At 38.3% G+C, this 23,129-nt stretch overlaps 1 protein-coding gene and 1 non-coding gene across 5 annotated transcripts in view; one reads left to right on the top strand and one right to left on the bottom strand.

Moving 5' to 3' along the window:
- Positions 1 to 23,129, bottom strand: part of LOC106092199 (patj homolog) — a 364,103-nt gene that overhangs the window by 262,229 nt on the left and 78,745 nt on the right. The window lies entirely within an intron of this gene.
- On the top strand, positions 21,321 to 21,392 carry Trnap-ugg (transfer RNA proline (anticodon UGG)). The gene has a single exon. It is a non-coding gene; the product is annotated as a tRNA-Pro (tRNA).

Below are 23,129 nucleotides of genomic sequence, written 5' to 3' on the forward strand. Positions count from 1 at the left end.
TATGGGAGCTATATCAAAATCTGAATCGATTTTTGTGAAATTCACCAATAATGTCGAGATTTGTAAGAGAACCCTTCGTGGGCGTCAGTTTACAAATAAAGATATAATTGCAATTTAATTCCAAATCGAACGAACTGTGTCCGATATGGGACCTATATCTAAATCTGGAGCGATTTTTTCCATTTTCAATAGGAATCATCTCTAGGCCTAAGAAAATGCTGGTGCCGTATTTGAAGACGATTGGATGAAAATTGCGACCTGTACTTAATACACAAATTAACATGGACAGACGGACAGACAGACAGACAGACAATTTGGATTACATCCGGCTCAGTTTTTAAAAGTCATGAAACAAAAGCCACGTGAAAACTTTCAGCTTAATCTGATGATGAGCCTCAAGAAGAAAAATCGCGAGATCGGTTTATACAGCAGCTATATAAGTGCATGGACCAATTTGGACCATTCTTAGTAGAAGTCATTACAAAACGGCAAGTGGAACATTTTAGCCTAATCGGATAATAATTGCAGCCTATAGTGGCTACAGAAGGCAGATTTGGAAACCCGGTTTATATCGAAACTATATCAGGTTGCGTTCCAATTTGGACCATATCTGACACAGTTGCTGGAAGTCATAACAAAACACAACACAAACAACTCAAAAATTTCAGCCAAATCGGGTAAGAACTGCGCCCACTAGAGGCTGAAGAAGTCAAATCGGGAGATTGGCTTATATGTCAGCTATATCAGGTTATGAACCAATTTGGACCATATCCGGCACAGTTTTTGGAAGTCGAACAAGTAAAAAGGCGTCAAGTTCGGCCGGGCCGAACTTTGGATACCCACCACCTCGGGTATATATTTATGTAAAACACCTTTCGTCAAAATCCGGTGAAAAATGCATACCTTATGCCCCATAGCAGCTATATCGAAATATGTTCCGATTTGGACCAAATACATATAAGTACAAGCCATTTTTCAATTGCGTATAGCAAAATTTTGGTCTTTTAAGTAGATATATCTAAAATTAAACCGATTTGAACCATGTACTAAACGGATGTCGAAATGCTTAGCATAAGTCACTGTGTAAAATCAAAGTGTAATCGGATTATAAATGCGACTTTATGGGCCCAAAACCTTTAATCGAGAGATCGGTCTATATGGCAGCTATATCCAAATCTGGACCGATCTGAGCCAAATTGACAAAGGATGTCGAAGGGCCTAACACTACTCACCGTCCCAAATTTCGGCGTCATCGGACAATAAACGCGCATTTTATGACCCCAAAACCTTAGATCGAGAGATGGCAGCTATATCCAAATCTGAACCAATCTGTGCCATATTGCAGAAGTATGTCGAGGGGCTTAATTTAACCCACTGTCCCCAATTTCGGCCATATCGGACAATAAATGCGCCATTTATGGGCCCAAAACCTTTAATCGAGAGATCGGTCTATATGGCAGCTATATCCAAACCTGGACCGATCTGAGCCAAATTGACAAAGGATGTCGAAGTGCCTAACACTACTCACTGTTCCAAATTTAAGCAAAATCGGGTAATAAATGTGGCTTTTATGGGCCTAAAACCCTAAATCAGGGGATCGGTCTATATGACAGCTATAACCAAATCTGGACCGGTCTGGGCCAAATTGACGAAGGATGGTGAAGGGCTTATCACAACTCACTGCCAGAAATTTCAGCGCAATCGGATAATAAATGTAACTTTTATAGGCATAGGACCCTAAATCGTAGGATCGGTCTATATGACAGCTATATCCAAATCTGGACCGATCTGGGCCAAATTGACGAAGGATATCGAAGGGCCTAACACAAATCACTGTCCCAAATTTCAGCAAAATCGGATAAAATATATGGCTTTTATGGGCCTAAGACCCTAAATCGGAGGATCGGTCTATATGGCAGCTATATCCAAATCTGAACCGATCTGGGCCAAATTGACGAAGGATGTCGAGGGGCCTAATATAACTCACTGTCCCAAATTTCAGCAAAATCGGATAATAAATGTGGCTTTTATGGGCCTAAGACCCTAAATCGGCGGATCGGTCTATATGGGGGCTATATCAAGATATGGTCCGATATAGCCCATCTTCGAACTTAACCTGCTTATGGACAAAAAAAGAATCTGTGCAAAGTTTCAGCTCAATATCTCTATTTTTGAAGACTGTAGCGTGATTTCAACAGACAGACGGACAGACGGACGGACATGTCTAGATGGTCTTAGATTTTCACGCTGATCAAGAATATATATACTTTATAGGGTCGAAAATGGATATTTCGATGTGTTGCAAACGGAATGACAAAATGAATATACCCCCATCCTTCGGTGGTGGGTATAAAAACAAAAGCCACATGAAAACTTTCAACTTAATCAGGTGGGGATTGCGCCCTCTAGAAGCTTCAGTAGTGGAATGCCTCATACGGAGTAGCTGCAACGGCAGTCGCGGATAGTCAGCGGTATAGAGCGAACAGTCTCAGTGAGAGGCCAAGCGCCACCGGCTCCCGCATAAATACTGAGTGGCTATGATGGTCGATATGGCAAGGCGAGTTGTTGGTGTCGATAAATAATCAATGGCCACCCTGTTCCCGCGGCGATCGTTCCTTGGGACTGGAACAAGCTTGCTCACCTACAAAAGCTTGACGAGGATCGCCACCTCCCCATTAAAATTTGGCTACAACAACTATGACCATGCAAGAACTTCACCCCAAAGAGGTGTTGCACTGCGGCAGTCCGTTTGGATTCGGATTTAAAACGGTGGCCCCTTATCATTGACTTAAACTTGAATACACAGCACTGATTTATATGTGAGAAGTTTGCCACTGTTCCTTAAGGGAATGTTCATAAGCAAATTTGCTATTATGGCTTCTAGGGGCCTAGGAGGCCATGCAGAGGTTACCATGTCCGCCTATGACGCAGAACACCTGTGTTCGAATCGTGGCGGGAACATCAAAAAAAAATATTTCAGCTGTGGTTATCCCTTCTAATGCTGGCGACATTTGTGAGGTATTATGCAATGTAGAAAATTCTCCCCCACAAAGATGTCGCGCAGCGGCATGCCGTTCGGATTCGGCTATGAAAAGGAGGTCCCTTATAATTGAGCTTTAACCTGAATCGGCAGATGGGTCTATATGGCACAATATATCTAAATATTGTCCCATTTGAACCATATTAAGGTGTGATGACGAAAAATTTATAAAAACTCACTGTTTCTAATTTCATTGAAACCGGATAATAAATGCGCTTCTTACGGTCTTTAGACCCTAAACCGGTATATCGGTCTATTTGACAGCTACGGGCCATGGTCTGGAAATATGGTCTGATATCGGCCATATTCGGTTAGGATATCGGGGCCCCTAGTATAACTTCCTGTTTCAAATTTCAGCGAAATCGGACAAAAAATTCGCCCTTTGCGGTCTTAAGACCCTTAATCGCCAGATCGGCCTATATGGCAGCTATATCCAAATATTGTCCGATTTGACCCATAGAAAAACTTAACCTACGTATAGAAAAAATACGAGTCTGGCAAAATTTCAACTCAAAATCTCAACTTTTAAAGATTGTAGCGCGATTGCATCTGCCGGACACATAGACGGACAGACATCGTTAAATCGTTTCAGAATTTTACGACGATCAAAATTATATATTGGTTGCCCAAAAAGTAATTGCGGATTTTTCATATAGTCGGCGTTGACAAATTTTTCCACAGCTTGTGACTCTGTAATTGCATTCTTTCTTCTGTCAGTTATCAGCTGTTACTTTTAGCTTGCTTTAGAAAAAAAGTGTAAAAAAAAGTATATTTGATTAAAGTTCATTCTAAGTTTTATTAAAAATGCATTTATTTTCTATTAAAAAATCCGCAATTACTTTTTGGGCAACCCAATATATTTTGTGGGGTCGGAAATGGATATTTCGAAGAGTTGGAAATTGAATGACTACATGAATATACCCCCTTTTCTATGGTTGTGGATATAAAAAGTATAGCTGGAAAAAACAGTGCCAACAAATTTATGCTGCTCCCAAAATCCATCATTGTTCTTCAATCTATGATCCTAAGTTGGTTCGCTTAACTTAAGGAAATGTTCTGAGTTCCTTCTTCTTCCCCACAAGCTGTAAAAGAAGTGTCAAATAGGCTTAAGTGCGCACATAGTCCTTTATGCTATTTTTTTTTTCTATTGTGCAGTGTTAAATACACGCTGGTCGACCACGTTCTGATTCGGACTGCGTCTCCCTGAGAAGCTTCGCATTCACCAAGTTTAATGATGCCATACCTCTGGCCCGAGTATACGAGTCATCTGCCCTCTCGTTCCATATTACTCCAATAGGAGGAGTAAGGGACAGTCCACAACCTTACCGTCCTGCGTTTATACCGTATCACGCATTCCGCGATCACATGGATTTTCGCCAGCAGGAACGTGTTTTGGTCTAGCAACCGGAAACAGAAGGGTCTCTGAATCCTCAATTAATATACCCCGACATGTTATGTCCTTTAGTTTTGATCCCTCAGTGTAACATAAACTACAAGAAGGCGGTACCAGACTTTCATCAATCCGAGACAGTGTCTCCCACTCGACCTAAAGCGTCGTCTTAGGTAGATGATCATCGAGTTTTCCTATCGACCATCGTCATATGAATATGCACTCTCCCATCGCATTAATAGCCGCGGTGGCTGCTTCGTACCTTATCTGTATGTCTATAGGTCGTACACCTAGAACTCACAGCCCCACCTATGTATGGGTATGGAACTACCAGTTTCACTCTAAGGTGCTTAGACTTCTTATCCCTAAATTCCACAAATGACTGACGACCACACAGATAATTCGCGACCCAGCGTTTCAGGCCTGGCTAGTGGAGGGACGTGTTGGCGATGTCCTCAAATAGTATGGCATGGCTGACCGTGTCGAAGGCCTTCGATAGTTCCAGTGCCACGAGGAACGTCCTATTACATGGCCTGGGCTGATTGAAGCCATGGCAAATGTGTGCGGTGATGACATGCAGAGCAGTTGTTGTGCTATGCAGTCTTCGTTCACTGAAGCGGCGATTGGTGTACTCTCTGAAGCCAGCCTAATCGGCCTTCTTCTGATTAATAAACCTCCGGCGCTCATAGGTTATGAAGTCGGGTGGTCCGTCGATAATGACAATTATGGGGTGGTGGCCCAACCCCAAAGAGATGACGGCTTGCATCCTCATTCACCGTGCAAAACGTGGAGCATTCAATCTGCTCTGCCAAAGCCATGCCACGCTGGTCGTTACCTAGGGGGGAATGCCATGAAATGTGATGCGCATGAAATGTGAACCAGACTATTATGGCCAGATAGTAACCCACTCGGTCTTGGTGATAGATATCGTTTCCTTAGTCCACCCAGCCATATAGAATTCAGAATAGAACAGCGGCCGTACCTTCCTTGGCCAGAGAGCAAACTTGGTTACACAATGCTGAATAGATAGACCTCAATAGACTATGGTAACTGACAGTCTGGCTGGATCTTTAAGCTCGCATTCTTAAAACGCAGGCATCTCTAAAGTAATATAAGGTATACTAACGACTAAACTCATCCTGACTACAACAGTCCCTTATAACTGCAAAACGAGCCTTAGTCATTAATTAAATATTTCCATTAAAAGGGATTATACTCCATTTCTCTTGCTTGTGAGCTCTTTATCTCTCACTCTTGCTGAAATATCGAACGACAGCTTATCAATGGATTAAATAATTATTCAATTTGTAAAGGCAAATATGCCATATTGATTTTTGATGTTTATTAAAAATACATTCGCACACACACACACACACTCAGCCAAGCACACATACAACAGCACATGGATTTTATTTGGCATAATTATTTGCTTAAGCTAGTCTTTATCATCAATAAATATAATAAACAGCAACAAAAATGGAATTAATAAAACCATTAGGGCAACAACAAAACGACAGTGAGGCCGAAAACCATGCTGCAGGATAGAAAGAGGACAACGGAAGACCGAAAGTTTGTAATTAAATTAAAATGCCTAAAATGTGAAAGTGTGCGCCCGGCTACTGTGTGTGTGTGTGTACACTGAGTGTCTGAGAAGACGAGGAAATGAGGAAAAGCAAGAAGATAAGTATTGGCGTGAAATAGAAAAATACAATGAGGAAGAAAAAATAAAATAAAATAAAATAAAATAAAATAAAATAAAATAAAATAAAATAAAATAAAATAAAATAAAATGAAATGAAATAAAATAAAATAAAATAAATTAAAATAAACTAAAATAAAATAAAATAAAATAAAATAAAATAAAATAAAATAAAATAAAATAAAATAAAATAAAATAAAATAAAATAAAATAAAATAAAATAAAATAAAATAAAATGAAATAAAATAAAATAAAATAAATTAAAATAAACTAAAATAAAATAAAATAAAATAAAATTAAATAAAATTAAATAAAATAAAATAAAATAAAATAAAATAAAATAAAATAAAATAAAATAAAATAAAATAAAATAAAATAAAATAAAATAAAATAAAATAAAATAAAATAAAATAAAATAAAATAAAATAAAATAAAATAAAATAAAATAAAATAAAATAAAATAAAATAAAATAAAATAAAATAAAATAAAATAAAATAAAATAAAATAAAATAAAATAAAATAAAATAAAATAAAACAAAATAAAATAAAATAAAATTAAATAAAATAAAATAAAAAAAAAATAAAATAAACTAAAATAATATAAAATTAAAAAAAAAATAAAATATAATAAAATAAAATAAAAATAAAATTAAATAAAAAAAAATATAATGAAATAAAATTAATATAAAATAAATTAAAAAATTATAATAAAATAAAAATAAAAAAAAAATAAAAAATAAACTTATACTAAAATAAAATAAAAACTATAATAAAATAAAAAAAATATAACATAAATTGACACCGTAGCGCAGAGGTTAGCATGTCCGCCTATGACGCTGAAAGCCTGCGTTCGAATCCTGGCGAGACCATCAAAAAAATTTTCAGCGTTGGTTTTCCCCTCCTAATGCTGGCCACACTTGTGAGGTGCTATGTAAAACTTCTCTCCAAAGAGATGTCGCACTGGTGCACGCCGTTCGGACTCGGCTATAAATAGGAGGCCCCTCATCATTGAGCTTAAACTTGAATCGGACTGCACTCATTGATATGTGAGAAGTTTGCCCTTGTACCTGAGTGGAATGTTCATGGGTAAAATTTGCATTTGCAAATTGAAATAAAATAAAATAAAATTTCTTTACTTTAATTGGCTATGACAGAGTATTTGTTCCACTTGCCGAACGTTGAATAGCGTTCCAAGCGCCTCGATCTTCTGCGCTCATTCTAAAATCTCTGACACCAAGTTTCGAATTGTCTCCCACCACTTGATCTTTCCATCGGGCTTTTGGTCTTTCCGGTTTGCGAGTACCACCGTGTATGCCTTCAAAAGACTTCCTTGCTGAAGCTTCTTCATCCATTCTGACAACATGACCTAGCCAACGCAGCCGTTGTATTTTGATGGGTGTTACTATGCTATCGTCGTCATAAAACTCAAACAGCTCGTGGTTTATACGTCGCCTATATTTTCCGTTAACGCAAACTGGTCCATATATTTTACGAAGAATCTTTCTCTCAAATGCTCCAAACACTGCCTTATCTGCTTTCACAATTACCCATGCTTCAGATCCATATAACAGCACGGGTAGTATCAGTGTCTTGTATAATGTAATCTTCGTCTGTCGAGGGGTGGCCTTGTTTCTAAACAGCTTACTTAGTCCATAGTAGCATCTGTTTGCGCCAGTAATACTCTTCGCTTAATCTCAAAACTGGTGTCATTCGTTTCGGTTACGGCGGTGCTGAGGTAGATAAAGTCACTGACTGTCTCAAAGTTTTGGTTCCCAACTTTCTCCATTTTCTTTATCTGCTCTGTTGTGCAAGGCTTTTTGGGAGTTGAAACCATCCATTTCGTCTTATCTCAATTTATTGACAGACCCATTTTCACCGACTCTCTTTCGATTCTTTCAAAGGCTGCAGTTACAACTTCCGATGACCGACCTATAATATCTATAGGCGAGTAGCATGTGTTCTCTTGTGATTAGTGTGCCATATCTATTCACATCTGCATCTCGTATAATCTTCTCCAGCAGGATATCAAAGAGATCACACGATAGGCTGTCTCCTTGTCTGAAACTGCGTTTGGTATTAAATGATTCGGAGAGATTCTTACCTATTCTTATTGAGGAACGCGTACCAGTAAGTGTCATCCTGCAGAGTCTTATTAATTTTGCAGGGATACCAAAATCAGACATGACTTGAAATATCTTTGATCTTAAATGGATATCGAAAGCGGCTTTGTAGTCAACAATAGATGGTAGGTGTTGATTTGTCCTTCTCGAGTCATTTCCAGGATTTGGCGCAGTGTGAATATCTGGTCCAGGGTGGATTTACCACATCTAAAGCCGCATTGATAGGGCCCAATTATCTCATCGACTTTATGTTATAATCTTTCACAAAGTACGAACGAGAGTATCTTGTATGCGATGGGGAGGAGCCTTATTCCTCTGCAGTTGGCCGTCTTGTCTCCTTTCTTGTGTAATGGACATAGTATGCTGAGGTTACAATCATCGGGTATGGGTTCTTCTAGCCAGATTGGGCAGATCAGCTGATGCATGCGCCTTATCAGCGGGTCTACTAACTACCATGTTTTTTGTCGCGGCGAAACCAATCAGCCTCAACCCATTACTGGACGTTATCTCGTGGAGGCTAAACTCTCCGACTGTTGGACCAAAAATGACTTCCTTCCCTATCTTCGCATTAAAATCTCACAGAAAAATTTTAATATCTCTAGGCCTTCGTAGAAAATATTTTTGGTCTGCTCGTCTTTGTCTTCCGTCGGGGCATGGGCACAAATAAGTCTGATGTTGAAGAACTTGGCTTTTATGCGGATTGTGGCCAGCCTCTCATGCATAGGAGTAAAGCTGGAGACAAGATGTTTCAGTCTCCGACTAACCATAAATCCACAGTCAAATTCATGTCTCGTGTTATGGCAGCGATAGCATAGTTCGTCACAGTTTGGTGTTGTAGTGGCACCATTCCCAGTCCATCGCACTTCCCATAAGGCGGAAATATCTACCTTGTACATCCGCCAGCGTGTATACTGCACCTTCTCTATAAAGAGTGCGGACATTCCAGGTGCAGATCCGCATATCATGGTCCTTTTTTCGTTTGCGTGGGTCGTCAACGTTGGGAGGGGTCCGTTTTTCTATTCCTTAGTTTTTCATGGTCGTTCTCATAGTTTTCCGGGGGCGGGTTACAGGCCCAGCGCCCCAACCTCATGGGTTTTGTGGGATTGCACATGTATCCCTCGTTGTGGCTAGACGCGCTTGCTCCAAGATCCGACACTCGCCCCCAGCCGCCCCTAACATGGGAACAGACGCTGATGTTGGTCACTGATTATTTGAAGGCGCCAATAACTCGCCTTGTCATCTCGAGTATCATTGGCTCTCAGTATTTAATTAAGAGCCAGTGCCACCTCACTGAGACTCTCCTCTCGAAAAGCGCTGACTGCCCGCATTTGCAGCTATTCCACATAAAAACGGAGCTTTCCACCATCCGCAAACTGTGGACGTGCCTGATAGCTTTCAACTAAGCTTCCAGTGATAACGATGGACACCACACAAGTCGGAGCTCAAAGTTTCAGTCTGTGTAGTGCTTATAGTTATCCCGTGTCGACCGGGAATACAATGTACAAAAAAAAAATATTGGGTTACCCAAAAAGTAATTGCGGATTTTTTAAAAGAAAGTAAATGCATTTTTAATAAAACTTAGAATGAACTTTAATCAAATATACTTTTTTACACTTTTTTTCTAAAGCAAGCTAAAAGTAACAGCTGATAACTGCAAGAAGAAAGAATGCAATTACAGAGTCACAAGCTGTGAAAAAATTTGTCAACGCCGACTATATGAAAAATCCGCAATTACTTTTTGGGCAACCCAATAAAAAAACATTTTTTTATTTAAAAAAAAAAAAAAACTAAAACAAATTTACTTCAGAGAAATATTCTAGAAAAAGAAATACTCAACTATGGCAACACTACAGCGAGTTTTCCATTGTTGTAGAACCTAAAAAATGCATGAATACACAAACAAACCTAACTGAGTCTGTATGTTTGGTAGTGCGTATCCTTGTATACCTAAATAATAAACAAATTTAAAGACAACGTAATTGGGTAAAACTGCTTAAGCCAATACCCTCGCCTTGCCTTGCCATTCCACCATTCCCTAACCCCCGTCGTTTTGAGGCTTTTAATGTTAATGATGGTGACTGGCTCCCTGGCTGTGATGAATGGAATTGACTGTGGTGCCAAGAATGCTGTTGCTGGTATTAAGGTTGGTCTTTACTTTGCCCCTCTTATTTGACATTTCCAAATTTGTTGTTTTTGTTATATTTTCCATTTTCTCCTTGTTGGCAGGACCTCAACGATGAAGAAAAAAAAAACATCTGCGTTTCTTTCCTTTTTCCATTTTTATTGTTTATTGAAAAATCACGATGATTACTTTTCAAACAATAACTGCTGCCGATAGACTTGAAACTCACGCAGAGCATACACCACCATGTCCCTTCGATTTGTCATGATGCTGTTATTCTGCCCACGAGTCTTGTTGTGTTGTTAAACAACAACAACAACAAAAAATACATCTCACATTTGTTAGGTGTTATGACTGTGGCCTAACAATATTGGAACAATCGTTGCCACATTTGATAAATATTTGCTGTGTAGCAGAAACCACATAATTGAACACCAAGACTAGAGCTGGGGGCTAGGTGGAAGAGGATGGTAGAAATGAAAAACTTTGTGGTAGACATATAATTTTCCAAAGTTCTTACTAACTTGGGGCACTAACATGGAAGAGACAATTCCAGGAAGGGTGTTTAGCACTTGGAAAAGTCTGCAACATAGATCTTTAACATGGTCTTTACCCAGTTATGGGATAATTTTCAGTTATTCATTGAGTTTCCTACAATTTAAACATTTCTAACGAAGTTTCTTAAATTACCGAGTTTTGTTATGTGGACGTTTAGCCTTTGTCTAACTCTCATTTTGAAGGGTTACAAATTTAGACAATTTATTTTTAATTATTTTTCAAATATTGGGTTGCCCAAAAAGTAATTGCGGATTTTTCATACAGTCGGCGTTGACAAATTTTTTCACAGCTTGTGACTCTGTAATTGCATTCTTTCTTTTGTCAGTTATCAGCTGTTACTTTTAGCTTGCTTTAGAAAAAAAGTGTAAAAAAGTATATTTGATTAAAGTTCATTCTAAGTTTTATTAAAAATGCATTTACTTTCTTTTAGAAAATCCGCAATTACTTTTTGGGCAAACCAATAAAAATGATAATGACATGCCTTTGTAAATTCTCGTTAAATTATTGAAGCGAAAAATCAATTTAAATTTCTTTGAAAAAAAATCTTGGTTATGGTTTTCTCCCAAATCTACCACAATGAACAGCATCTAGTTGTGAAACTTCTAAACCACAGTCTTGTAATAGCATTTTCTCATTTTAAACTTTCTTAAAATGTTCAATTACTTGCCCTCTATTCCATGCAATTTCAACTCACAAGAAACTAGTCGCCCTTTGAAGCAACTTTCGTTGGTCAACAACATTAAAGAGATTAAAAAAATTATTTAAAATTTTTTTTTCTCTCTCTCCGGACCCTAATAACTCAATCTGCATATAACGTAATGTAAAATCGATAAAGAAAATTGTTTCCTTAAGAGTTCTTTCTTAGTTTCAAGAATCAGGTCAGTTTACAAAGCTGCCTTCCTTCAAGTGTGGTCACTTTATGGGATTTTTGTGAAGTTGGTTCTACAAGAAACGCCCTTACGAACATTTCATTCAATATCAAATGCCCACTATGTGGTATTTCTATTTCCCACGCCTTCTCCTACTCTTGGTCAAATGATTGCTGTTTGCCTTTTCTCTCTCTCTCTCTCTCGCCATGCTGTAACAGTTTTTAATAACATAAGAGGCAAATTATTTGTTTTTATTGCTTTTATGTGTGTTAGCAACAATAGCAATAAAAGCAACAACAACAACAACAACACCACCACCATTGGCAACAACAGCATCTGAACAATATGACAACAAACAGCAATACAACACAAACAACAAGTACACCAAAATGTAATAATACTTAAGACAACCATAACAACAACAACAACAACAACAAACCATATGTGCCACATATGCCCCCATTCAAACGAAAACACTTCAAAGAACAGAGCTAAAGCAAGCAAATGACCGACAGATCTAACAACCGACCAACGAACCAACCAATCGACTAACCTCGTCAACCCAAACAATTGCTCTTAGAGACAAAACACCAACACCAACAAACACATGTGTAAGAAGGAAGAAGATGTTGTTGCTTAGTATCAGTAGCGCCCCCCCTTCCCCTCTTTTTGAACTCACACTCCTCCACAGATACACTAAGAACAGAAGATGTAATGAATTTTGGTTGATGGGTTCCGATGATGTGGCTTAGAAACCAATAAAACGAACATGTTTTCATTTTACAGCAACAGCAACAGAAGCAAAACAAAAACAATAATGCCAAGGACAACAACAAGTACCACTTTGCCAGTGTCAAACAGCAGATAGGAGAGAGAGAGAGAGAGAGAATGAATGTGTGGGAGAATATGTACTTCGGACAGTGTTGCCAATATGATGCATAAGTTACTGGATGGAACTTGTCATATGTATATAAACTTCAAGTCAGGTCCATGAGGCCCTAAAATAAAGCGTATTTGGCAGGGAAATGCAAATGTCATGCTAAAATTAAGGCCTAGTGTCCCGTGGCCACCCATAGTGTGGACTGCTACTCCATTTTCCAAAAAGGTCAGATCTTCGAAGTATGTTAAGAAATTTATGAAATATGCCTGTTCACGAGGAGGGCGAAGGACGTTTCCTTTTAAAAAAATGATTTCGATATCTGAGAAGGTCAAACACCTAGGTGTCATCTTGAACAGGAAACCGAATTAGAAGTGTCACATTCAAGAGCGTACGGAGAAGGCTCACAGATGTTGGCCACCCATAGTGTGAACTGCTACTCCATTTCCCAAAAAGGGCAGATCTTCGAAGTATGTTAAGAAATTTATGAAATATGCCTGTTCACGAGGAGGGCGAAGGACGTTTCCTTAAAAAAAAAAAACGATTTCGATATCTGAGAAGGTCAAACACTTAGGTGTCATCTTGAACAGGAAACCGAATTAGAAGTGTCACATTCAGGAGCGTACGAAGAAGGCTCACAGATGTTGGGCACTATGTAGACGGACCATAGGCTCGAAATGGGGCCTGAAATCGAGGATAGTCTCCTAGCTCTACTGGCTTTAACACACCAACGTTTCCTAAATAAAACGATTTCGATATCTGACAAGTTTAAATACTGAGGTGTGATCTTGGACAGGAAACTGAAATGGGAGTGTGACATTCAGAAGTACACTGAGAAGGCTCCCAAATGTTGGGCACTATGTAGACGGACCATAGGCTCGAAATGGGGTCTACAAGGGCACTACAGGAGAGTGATTAGACCCATACTTACTAAGGGTTAGGTTAGGTAAGAGTGGCAGTCCTTTACAGACTCACTTAGACAATTGTAAGTCCATTGTGATACCACAGTAGCTACAGACCAAGGCTTCTGGCGGGAATCGAACCCACGGCCCCTGCGCTGGTAATCCAGGCACGCTACCAACTCGGCTACAGGGGCGCCCTTACTTACGCCTCAGTAGTTTGGTGGACTGCTATGGAGAAGAATAAGAATGGCAGTCCTTTACAGACTCACTCAGACAATTGTAGGTCGATTGTGATATCACAGTAGCTACAGACCAAGGCTTTTGGCGGGAATCGAAACCACGACCCCTGTACTGAAAATCCAAGCACGCTACCAACTTGGCTACAGGGGCGCCCTTACTTACGCCTCAGTAGTTTGGTGGACTGCTATGGAGTAAAAGTGCAACATAAGAACCATACAACAGGTTCAGGGAACATGTTGTCTTGGCATAAGCGGAGCGATGAGCACCTCGCCCACTAGGGCACTGGCGACTATTCTAGATATTCAACCCATTGACATATAGATTACGTGTGATACAGCCACTGGGGCTATGAGACTTAAGGCGATGGGAGAATGGATAGAGGATGGGAGAAGCTCATGCCATCGCAGTATCATCGAGGCGACGATAGGAAACCTGGAAGGAAGAGAAGAGGTTTCCGATCGGATACCTGAGATGAACCTTGAGGTCGAGTGCGAGGCACTGCTGCCAGCGGTAGTCTTGGATTGACAGAACCCTTGTATTGCCATGTGGAAGATCATATTACACGGATGGATCAAAGCTAGAGGACAGAGTGGGCCTGAGGGTCTACATTGAGAACGCAGGGACTGAGATCTGTTTTAGACTGCTTGGCCATAATACGGTCCTACAGGCGGAGAACCGGGCGATCACTGAATGCGTGAGGTGGTGTTGTGCTAACGCCAGGATGTCGAGTGAGAACATCTTTACGGACAGTAAAATTGCCATAAGGGCAATAACAATGAGGTCGATAATCTCACGAACAGTCATGCAGTGTAAGAAGGAGTTTAACACTTTCACTGAGGATGGCAAAATTCGCATCGTTTGGATGCCGGGCCATAATGGAGTAAGAGGGGAATGAAAGGGTAGACGATTGGACGGTGAAGGCCAGAGGACTGCCGTCGATAAACTTGGTTAACCCGAAGCCTTTCGGGTCGACGCAGCCCGAGTTTAGGGCGTGGGCGATGAATACGCATGTAACCCTGTGGAACAGCGAGACGGTCGGTAGGACGACGAAAATCCTATGGTGGGATCCAGATCGTGAGAACACGAGGCTTTTACTGAAAGGATGTAAGAATGAGGTCAGTATAGCTTTTGGTATCATAACGGGACACATAGGACTATGAGCTCACTTATATAAAACGGTGCGGCAAGTGTAATGTTAAGAGGCAATTATGCTTTTTACAAAACGTAGCATTTGACATTTCAAACAAAATAATATTATTGACAATGTAGACATGGATGTAAGGGAGGGAATGGCGCCGGAGAACTTCATGCATACCTAAAAGGCATGCATCCTCCAAGGCAGGACGGAGGAGAAGTAGTGGTACGAGAAGTCGACAACGTGGAAATAGTGTCGGACGTCATGCTACGTGGCAGGATTTTCAACGCGGACTTCGGAGATAGTGTGTTCAGAAGGTGGGTGAAAAGAGGAACGCTTCAGGGAAGGGGTTTCTCGCCGATTTTCTGGAAACTAGTGATAAACAAAATCTTGTTGGATCTCAAAAGGGATGACGTGAAAATGATCGTATTTGCGGACAACGTCGTTCTAGTGATACGAGGCAAACTTCTGTCGACGATGAGCGACATGGAAAGGTCGGGCTCCAAAATGGAGTCACGGAATGGATTGAAGGTTTTGCTCCGAGACACACAACATCGGTTCGTCGGTGAGTCTGCAGGGCAGGTGTACATTTTTTCACGCAATAGTCTGTGTCATATCTATAGCCACAAAAGAATCTGGGAAGATACTTACAGTCTGCGAAAATCTGGATTTTTGTGTATTGTTGGCGACCTTCAAGAACTTGGGTTCGAGGAGAGATTTTCCTGTAATTTCACCTTTTTTCACATACATTGTTTTCACTTTTCTTTTTGGCCCACACATTTTTTCTCACTAACGTATCACAATGGACCAGACTAGTATCCGAGTGAACTCACCTCTTCATAGCGGACAATCCATTCAACCATTAACAATAAATTGTAAAAAATTACACAAAGTAATAATAGAATAGGACTAGCAGATTTCTAAATACACATTTTTGGTTTTGAAATTTGTTGAAACTTCACATTTTGTCAGCTGACACGAAAACGGAACGCAAAATCGTGGTTTGACTGAATTCTAACGAGATCGGTTTATATGGGAACTATATTCGGTTCTAGACCGATTTGGACCATACTTGGCACAGAGATTAGAAGTCATAACACTATGAGCAAAATTTCAGCCAAATCGAATGAAAATTGAGGCTTCCAGGGGTTCAAGAAGTCAAATCGAGAGATCGGTTTATATGGGAGCTATATCAGGTTATAGGCCGATTTGGACCATACTTCGCACAGCGGTTTGAAGTCATAATATAACACTATGAGCGAAATTGCAGCCAAATCGGAAAAAATTGCGGCTTCCAGGGGCTCAAGAAGTCAAATCGGAAGATAGGTTTATATGGGAGCTATATGAGGTTCTTGACAGATTTTGACCGTACTTTGTATAGTTGTTGGAAGCCATAACAGAACACCATGTGCGAAATTTCAGCCAAATCGGATGAAAAATGAGGCTTCCAGGGGCTTATTTTATTTTATTTTATTTTATTATTTTTTTTTTATTTTATTTTATTTTTTTTTATTTTTTTAATTTTATTTTATTTGCGAAATTTCAGCCAAATCGGATAAAAAATGAGGCTTCCAGGGGCTTATTTTATTTTATTTTATTTTATTTTATATTATTTTATTTTATTTTATTTTATTTTATTTTATTTTATTTTATTTTATTTTATTTTATTTTATTTTATTTTATTTTATTTTATTTTATTTTATTTTATTTTATTTCATTTTATTTTATTATTATTATTTCATTTTACTTTTTATCATTTTATTTTATTTTATTTTATTTTATTTTATTTTGTTTTATTTTATTTTATTGTATGTTGTTTTATTTTATTTTATTTTATTTTATTTTATTTTATTTTATTTTATTTTATTTTATTTTATTTTATTTTATTTTATTTTATTTTATTTTATTTTATTTTATTTTATTTTATTTTATTTTATTTTATTTTATTTTATTTTATTTTATTTTATTTTATTTTATTTTATTTTATTTTATTTTATTTTATTTTATTTTATTTTATTTTATTTTATTTTATTTTATTTTATTTTATTTTATTTTATTTTATTTTATTTTATTTTATTTTATTTTATTTAATTTAATTTAATTTAATTTTATTTTATTTTATTTTATTTTATTTTATTTTATTTTATTTTATTTCATTTCATTTTATTTTATTTTATTTTATTTTATTTTATTTTATTTTATTTCATTTCATTTTATTTTATTTTATTTTATTTTGTTTTATTTTATTTTATTGTATGTTGTTTTATTTTATTTTATTTTATTTTATTTTATTTTATTTTATTTTATTTTATTTTATTTTATTTTATTTTATTTTATTTTATTTTATTTTATTTTATTTTATTTTATTTTATTTTATTTTATTTTATTTTATTTTATTTTATTTTATTTTATTTTATTTTATTTTATTTTATTTTATTTTATTTTATTTTATTTTATTTTATTTTATTTTATTTTATTTTATTTTATTTTATTTTATTTTATTGTATGGCAACTCTGTCTATCACTCATGCATGTATTATGTACATGTGTGCCAAAGTGAGATTATCAAAGCCATTACCATAACATTAAACTTTTACTAATAACGATGTGGATGCTGTATAAGATGTGCATACATATGTATGTGTGTATGTATGTTCGTCTGTGGTTGCACATCCGAGTCACTGGGTCGGTCGGTGGCTTTTGAGGCTGAATTCAATGCAAAACGTTTCCTCCACACCACAAGCATCACAAATCAAAAGCTTTAAAGTTTTTATCAAAAATTAGCTAAGTAATCATAAACAGCTCACACTGTGGGACAATAATATATCACATCCCCTGCGGGGTTGTGTGGGTGTTGTTATATGCTGTGCAAAGCGGAAGAAAACACAACAAAACCCACACGTGACACCTTGACAGATATCTATCACACCACAAAACATACCTAAAACGATGTAGATAAATGATGTGAGGTTCAGGGTACACGATTTTTGTTTTTGTGTTTTTTGTTTTCATTGAAAACAGGAGCAAATGTTGTGACATTTTAAATGCCAGTTTAGCGACAGTCTGTCATACATCAGTGGAGTTTGGGGGGTGGGGAAAAGCAGAGATTTATTTTAAGAGAAGTATTTTCACAGAAATGTGGGTCATATGACAGGTTACTAGGATATGAATGATAAAAGGCTTTCTTTTGAAAATAGAGGGCAATTGCAACAAATTTAAAATTTTTTAAAAAATTTTTTAGGATAAAACTTTTAAAAATTTTCTGGGAGTTACAGTTTTAAGAAAATTTTCTCTAAAGGTAAGTTTGAATAAAATTTTTCTCAAAGAACAAAATTTCAAATTTCTGTGGATAAAATTTTATTTAAGTCTAAATATAAGGGCCCTGCACGAGGTTGTGCATGAAATAAAAGAATTTTTCGATGCCAAGCGTACACACTGGCGGTATGCATTGACATCGAGGGGGCTTTTAACAATGTGCGGACCGACACACTGATCCAATCCTTAGACCAGTACCAGGTGGACCCGGTCCTTAGAGACTGGATAAACCATATGCTAGTTTAGGTTAGAGTGACAGTCATTATGATACCGCAGTAGCGACAGACCAAGACCTCTGTTGGGAATCGAACCAACGACCCTCTCAATGGCAATCCCAGCACGCTTATTACTCGGCTTCCGAGCCACCAAAAACCATATGATAAGGAACAGGTGGATAAATTGTGTGTCCCATGGCATAAATATAAGGGAGAAAGTGGCACAAGGCACGCCACAGGGGACATTTTATCGTGATAGGTGGTCACCCACAATTAATGACCGCTTACGGATGCTGACTGAGGAGGAATTTGAGCCCGTCTGCTACGCAGACTTTGTCATAACGCTTCTAAGGGAAAAGTTCGGAACCAGCTATGCAGAAGGGCCGAAAGAGTCTTGCATATGACATATGACTGGGCTAGACCCAGGGGTCTCAATGGGTCCCAAAGAAGACTGAAATATGCCTGTTCACGAGGAAGACGAAGATGGGCCAATTTAACGCACCACGTGTCCTCAATAAGATGATTTTGATATCTGACAAGGTCAAATACTTAGGTGTGATCTTGGACAGGAAACTGAATTGGAAGTGTCACATTCAGGAGCGTATTGAGAAGGCTCACAGATGGGGAAGAAGGCTCATCGAAATGGGGCCTGAATTCTAGAATAGTCCACTGGCTCTACAGGAGCGTGATTAGACCAATACTTACTTACGCCTCAGTAGTTTGGTGGACTGCTATGGAGAAAAAGTGCAACATAAGGACCATACAACAGGTTCAGAGAACATGTTGTCTTGGCATAGACGGAGCCATGAGGACCACGCCCACTAAGGCACTGGAGACTATTCTAGACATCCGACCCATTGACATACAGATTAAGTGTGAGGCAGCCACTGCAGCCATGAGACTTAAGGCGATGGGATAATGGAGGGAGGATGGGTGCAGCTCATGCCATCGCGGTAAAATCGGAGCAACGATAGGAAACCTGGAAGGCAGGAAAGAGGTTTCCGATCGGATGCATGAGATGAACCTTGAGGTCAAGTGCGAGGTACTGCTGCCAGCGGCACAATCTTGGATTGACGGGTCTCTAGTATTGCCATCTAAAGATCATGTTATATGGATGGATCAAAGCTAGAGGACAGAGGGGCCTAGGGGTCTACATTGAGAACCCAGGGTCTGATATCTGTCATAGATTGCTTGAGGCCACCGTAGCGCAGAGGTTAGCATGTCCGCCTATGACGCTGAATGCCTGGGTTTGAGTCCTGCCGAGACCATCAGAAAAATTTTCAGCGGTGGTTTTCCCCTCCTAATGCTAGCAACATTTGTGAGGTAATATGCAATGTAAAACTTCTCTCCAAAGGTGTCGACACGTCGTTTGGACTCGCCTATAAAAAGGAGGCCCCTTATCATTGAACTTAAACTTGAATCGGACTGCACTCATTGATATGTGAGAAATTTGCCCCTGTTCCCTAGTGGAATGTTCATGGGCAAAATTTACATTTGACCATAATACGGTACTGCAGGCGGAGATCTGGGCGATCACGGAATGTGTGAGGTGGTGTGGTGCTAATGCGAGGACGTCGAGTGTGAGCATCTTTACGGACAGTAAAATTGCCATAAGGGCAGGAGGGTAAGATCACGCAGTTTTGGAATTAGGATTAACGCCGTCTCTGAGGATGGCAAAATCCACATCGCTTGGGTGCCGCGCCATAACAGATTAAGGGGAATAAAAGGGCAGATGATTTGGCGGTGAAGGCCAGAGAAATGCCTTCAATACACTTGGTTAACCCAAAGCCTGAATGAATGCTCATGCAACCCTGTGGTACAGCGAGATTTAAGTAGGAGATTAACGCCTTCTCTGAGGATGGCAAAATCCGCATCGTTTGGGTGCCCGGCCATAACGGAATAAGGGGGAATGAGAGGGCAGACGATTTGCCAGGAAGGCCAGAGAACTGCCGTCAATAAACTTGGCTAACCCAAAGCCTTTCGGATCGCCGCAGCCCGAGTTTAGAGCGTGGGCGATGAATACGCATGTAACCCTGTGGGACAGCGAGACGGTCGGTAGGACGACGAAAATCGTATGGTGAGATCCAGATCTTGAGAACACGAGGCTATTACTGTAAGGATGTAAGAAGGAGGTCAGTATAGGTATTGGTATCATGACGGGACACATAGGACTAAGAGCTCACTTATGCAGGACTAAGAGCTCACTTATCGGTGCGGCAAGTGATAGCATGTTTAGGGCATGTGGGGAAGATGATTTTTTTTTTTTTTCATAAAAGAAATTTTGAAAACATTTCTATAAAGACAAAATTGTTTTTCAACAAAATTAGCACTAAAGGCAAAGTTTAATGAAATATTTACCAAAAATAAAATTTTTAATAGTATTTTTTTTTAAAAGTACGTTCTAATAAAATTTTCTATAACGAAAAAAATTTAATGATTTTTTAAATTTTTAATAAAATTTTAAAAGTTTTGGTAAAATTTTAAGTTTTTAATAAAATTTTAAGATTTCGTTTGTTTTTTTTTTTTTTAATCCAAATTTTTTACTTCATTCTCATTTCTCAGTTGAACATGAAAACATGAAAAAATAAGAGTAAGACATAAAATATGACACTTTTCCCTTGCACTTTTCGCATCCAAAGTTTTACGCTTTACTGTCTTCGATTCCATTAATGTAAAATCATTTTCATGTTTAATGGAAAAATTTGTGTCAACTTTATGCAAAGAAAGGCACTTAAATACGAGTACCTCAAAACAAATGAAAATGGCAAGGGCCATTATGATAAATGCTGTCATATCTAAATATAGAATAACAAGAAATGCAATGACACCTATCACAAGGCTCAATGGTCTAGGGGTATGATTCTCGCTTTGGGTGCGAGAGGTCCCGGGTTCAAATCCCGGTTGAGCCCATCAACTTTTTGTTATAAATTTAGATAATTCTTATATATAACTAGTAAGGAAGGGCAAAAGTCGGTCGGTGCCGACTGTACAATACCCTACACCTACCCTATAAGTACAATGTGGGGGCTATATCCAATTCTGAACCATATTTGATGGACCTCGGCGAGCAAAAATATGTTCAAACTGTAAAAACTACGGTTGACAAATGACAACAATATGGGAAATTACCCAAAATCTGACGAATATATATATGGCAACTATAACTAATACTGAACCGACTTCTGTGAAATTCATCAGTTACGTCGAGAGTCAAGAGAAAATCCTTCCTACCTAATTTCAAGAGAATCGGATAAAAAATTACCTTTTTATTGCATTGTTACTGCAAATCGGACGAACATATATATGGGAGCTATATCTAAATATGAACCGATTTCCATGAAATTCACCTGTGATGTCGGGAGTCATAAGAAAATCCTTCCAGCCAAATTTTGAGAGGATCGATTAACAAATGACCATTTTATTGCAGTATTACTGCAAATCGGACGAACATATATATGGGAGTTATATCCAAATCTGAACCGATTTATATGAAATTTACCTGTAATGCTGAGAGTTATGAGAAAATCCTTCCTGTCAAATTTCGTGAAAATCGGTTAACAAATGACCATTTTATTGCAGTATTACTGCAAATCGGACGTATATATATATGGGAGCTATATCTAAATCTGAACCGATTTCCATGAAATTCACCTGTAATGTCGGGAGTCATAAGAAAATCCTTCCTGTCAAATTTGGAGAAAATCGGTTAACAAATGACCATTTTATTGCAGTATTACTGCAAATCGGACGAACATATATATGGGAGCTATATCTAAATCTGAACCGATTTTTCCCAATTTCAATAGGCTTCGTCTATAGGCTGAAAAACACGCCCACACCAAATTTGAAGACCAGATGAAAATTGCAATCTGTAGTTTGTACACAAATGAATATGGACAGACGGACAGATAGACAGACGGACATATCTAAATGGAATCAGGAAGTGATTCTGAGTCGATCGGTATATCAATGGGTCTATCTCTCTTTGGTTTTTTTGTAGGTTAGTTTTTGTTTTGTTTGCTTGTGTGTTCCTTATAGACTCACAAACGGCTGATCCAATTTTCTTGAAATTTTCACTGATGGTGCATAATAATCCCGTAACGAAAATAGGGTACTACATTTTGTTAATATCTGAAGGGGGAGCGGACCCTCCCCCTTACCCTAGTTTTCAGAAACGCCAGATCTCGGAGATGGGTGGTGCGATTTAAGCGAAATTTTGTGTGCTCTCTTATAGTAACCAACAAACAAAAATTTGGGATCCAATTTTCGGATGGGGTACCTAGGAGGGCGTCCCAACCCCGAAACCTGCCATATGTATATATGCACCAATCACGACAATATGGGACTCAAATGAAAGGCATTTAAGATAAGAAAACGTATCTGATATCCAAATGTCGGACCAAGTGTTTGGGGTACCACCCCAACCCCCAAAACACCCTTAAATCGGACATTTTTACCGACCATGGCAATATGGGACTCAAATGAAAAGTATTTGCGAGTAAAATACGAATCTGGTATCCAAATTGGGACTAAACTAAGTTTCTGGGGGTTTACCCCTTTCCCAAAACACCCGCCAAACAGGACTTATTTACTGGCCATGGCAATATGGGGCTTAAATAAAAGGTATTTGAGTGTAGGATACGAAT

Source organism: Stomoxys calcitrans, chromosome 2 (assembly GCF_963082655.1).
Source record: "Stomoxys calcitrans chromosome 2, idStoCalc2.1, whole genome shotgun sequence".
In the NCBI taxonomy this organism is placed as follows: domain Eukaryota; kingdom Metazoa; phylum Arthropoda; class Insecta; order Diptera; family Muscidae; genus Stomoxys; species Stomoxys calcitrans.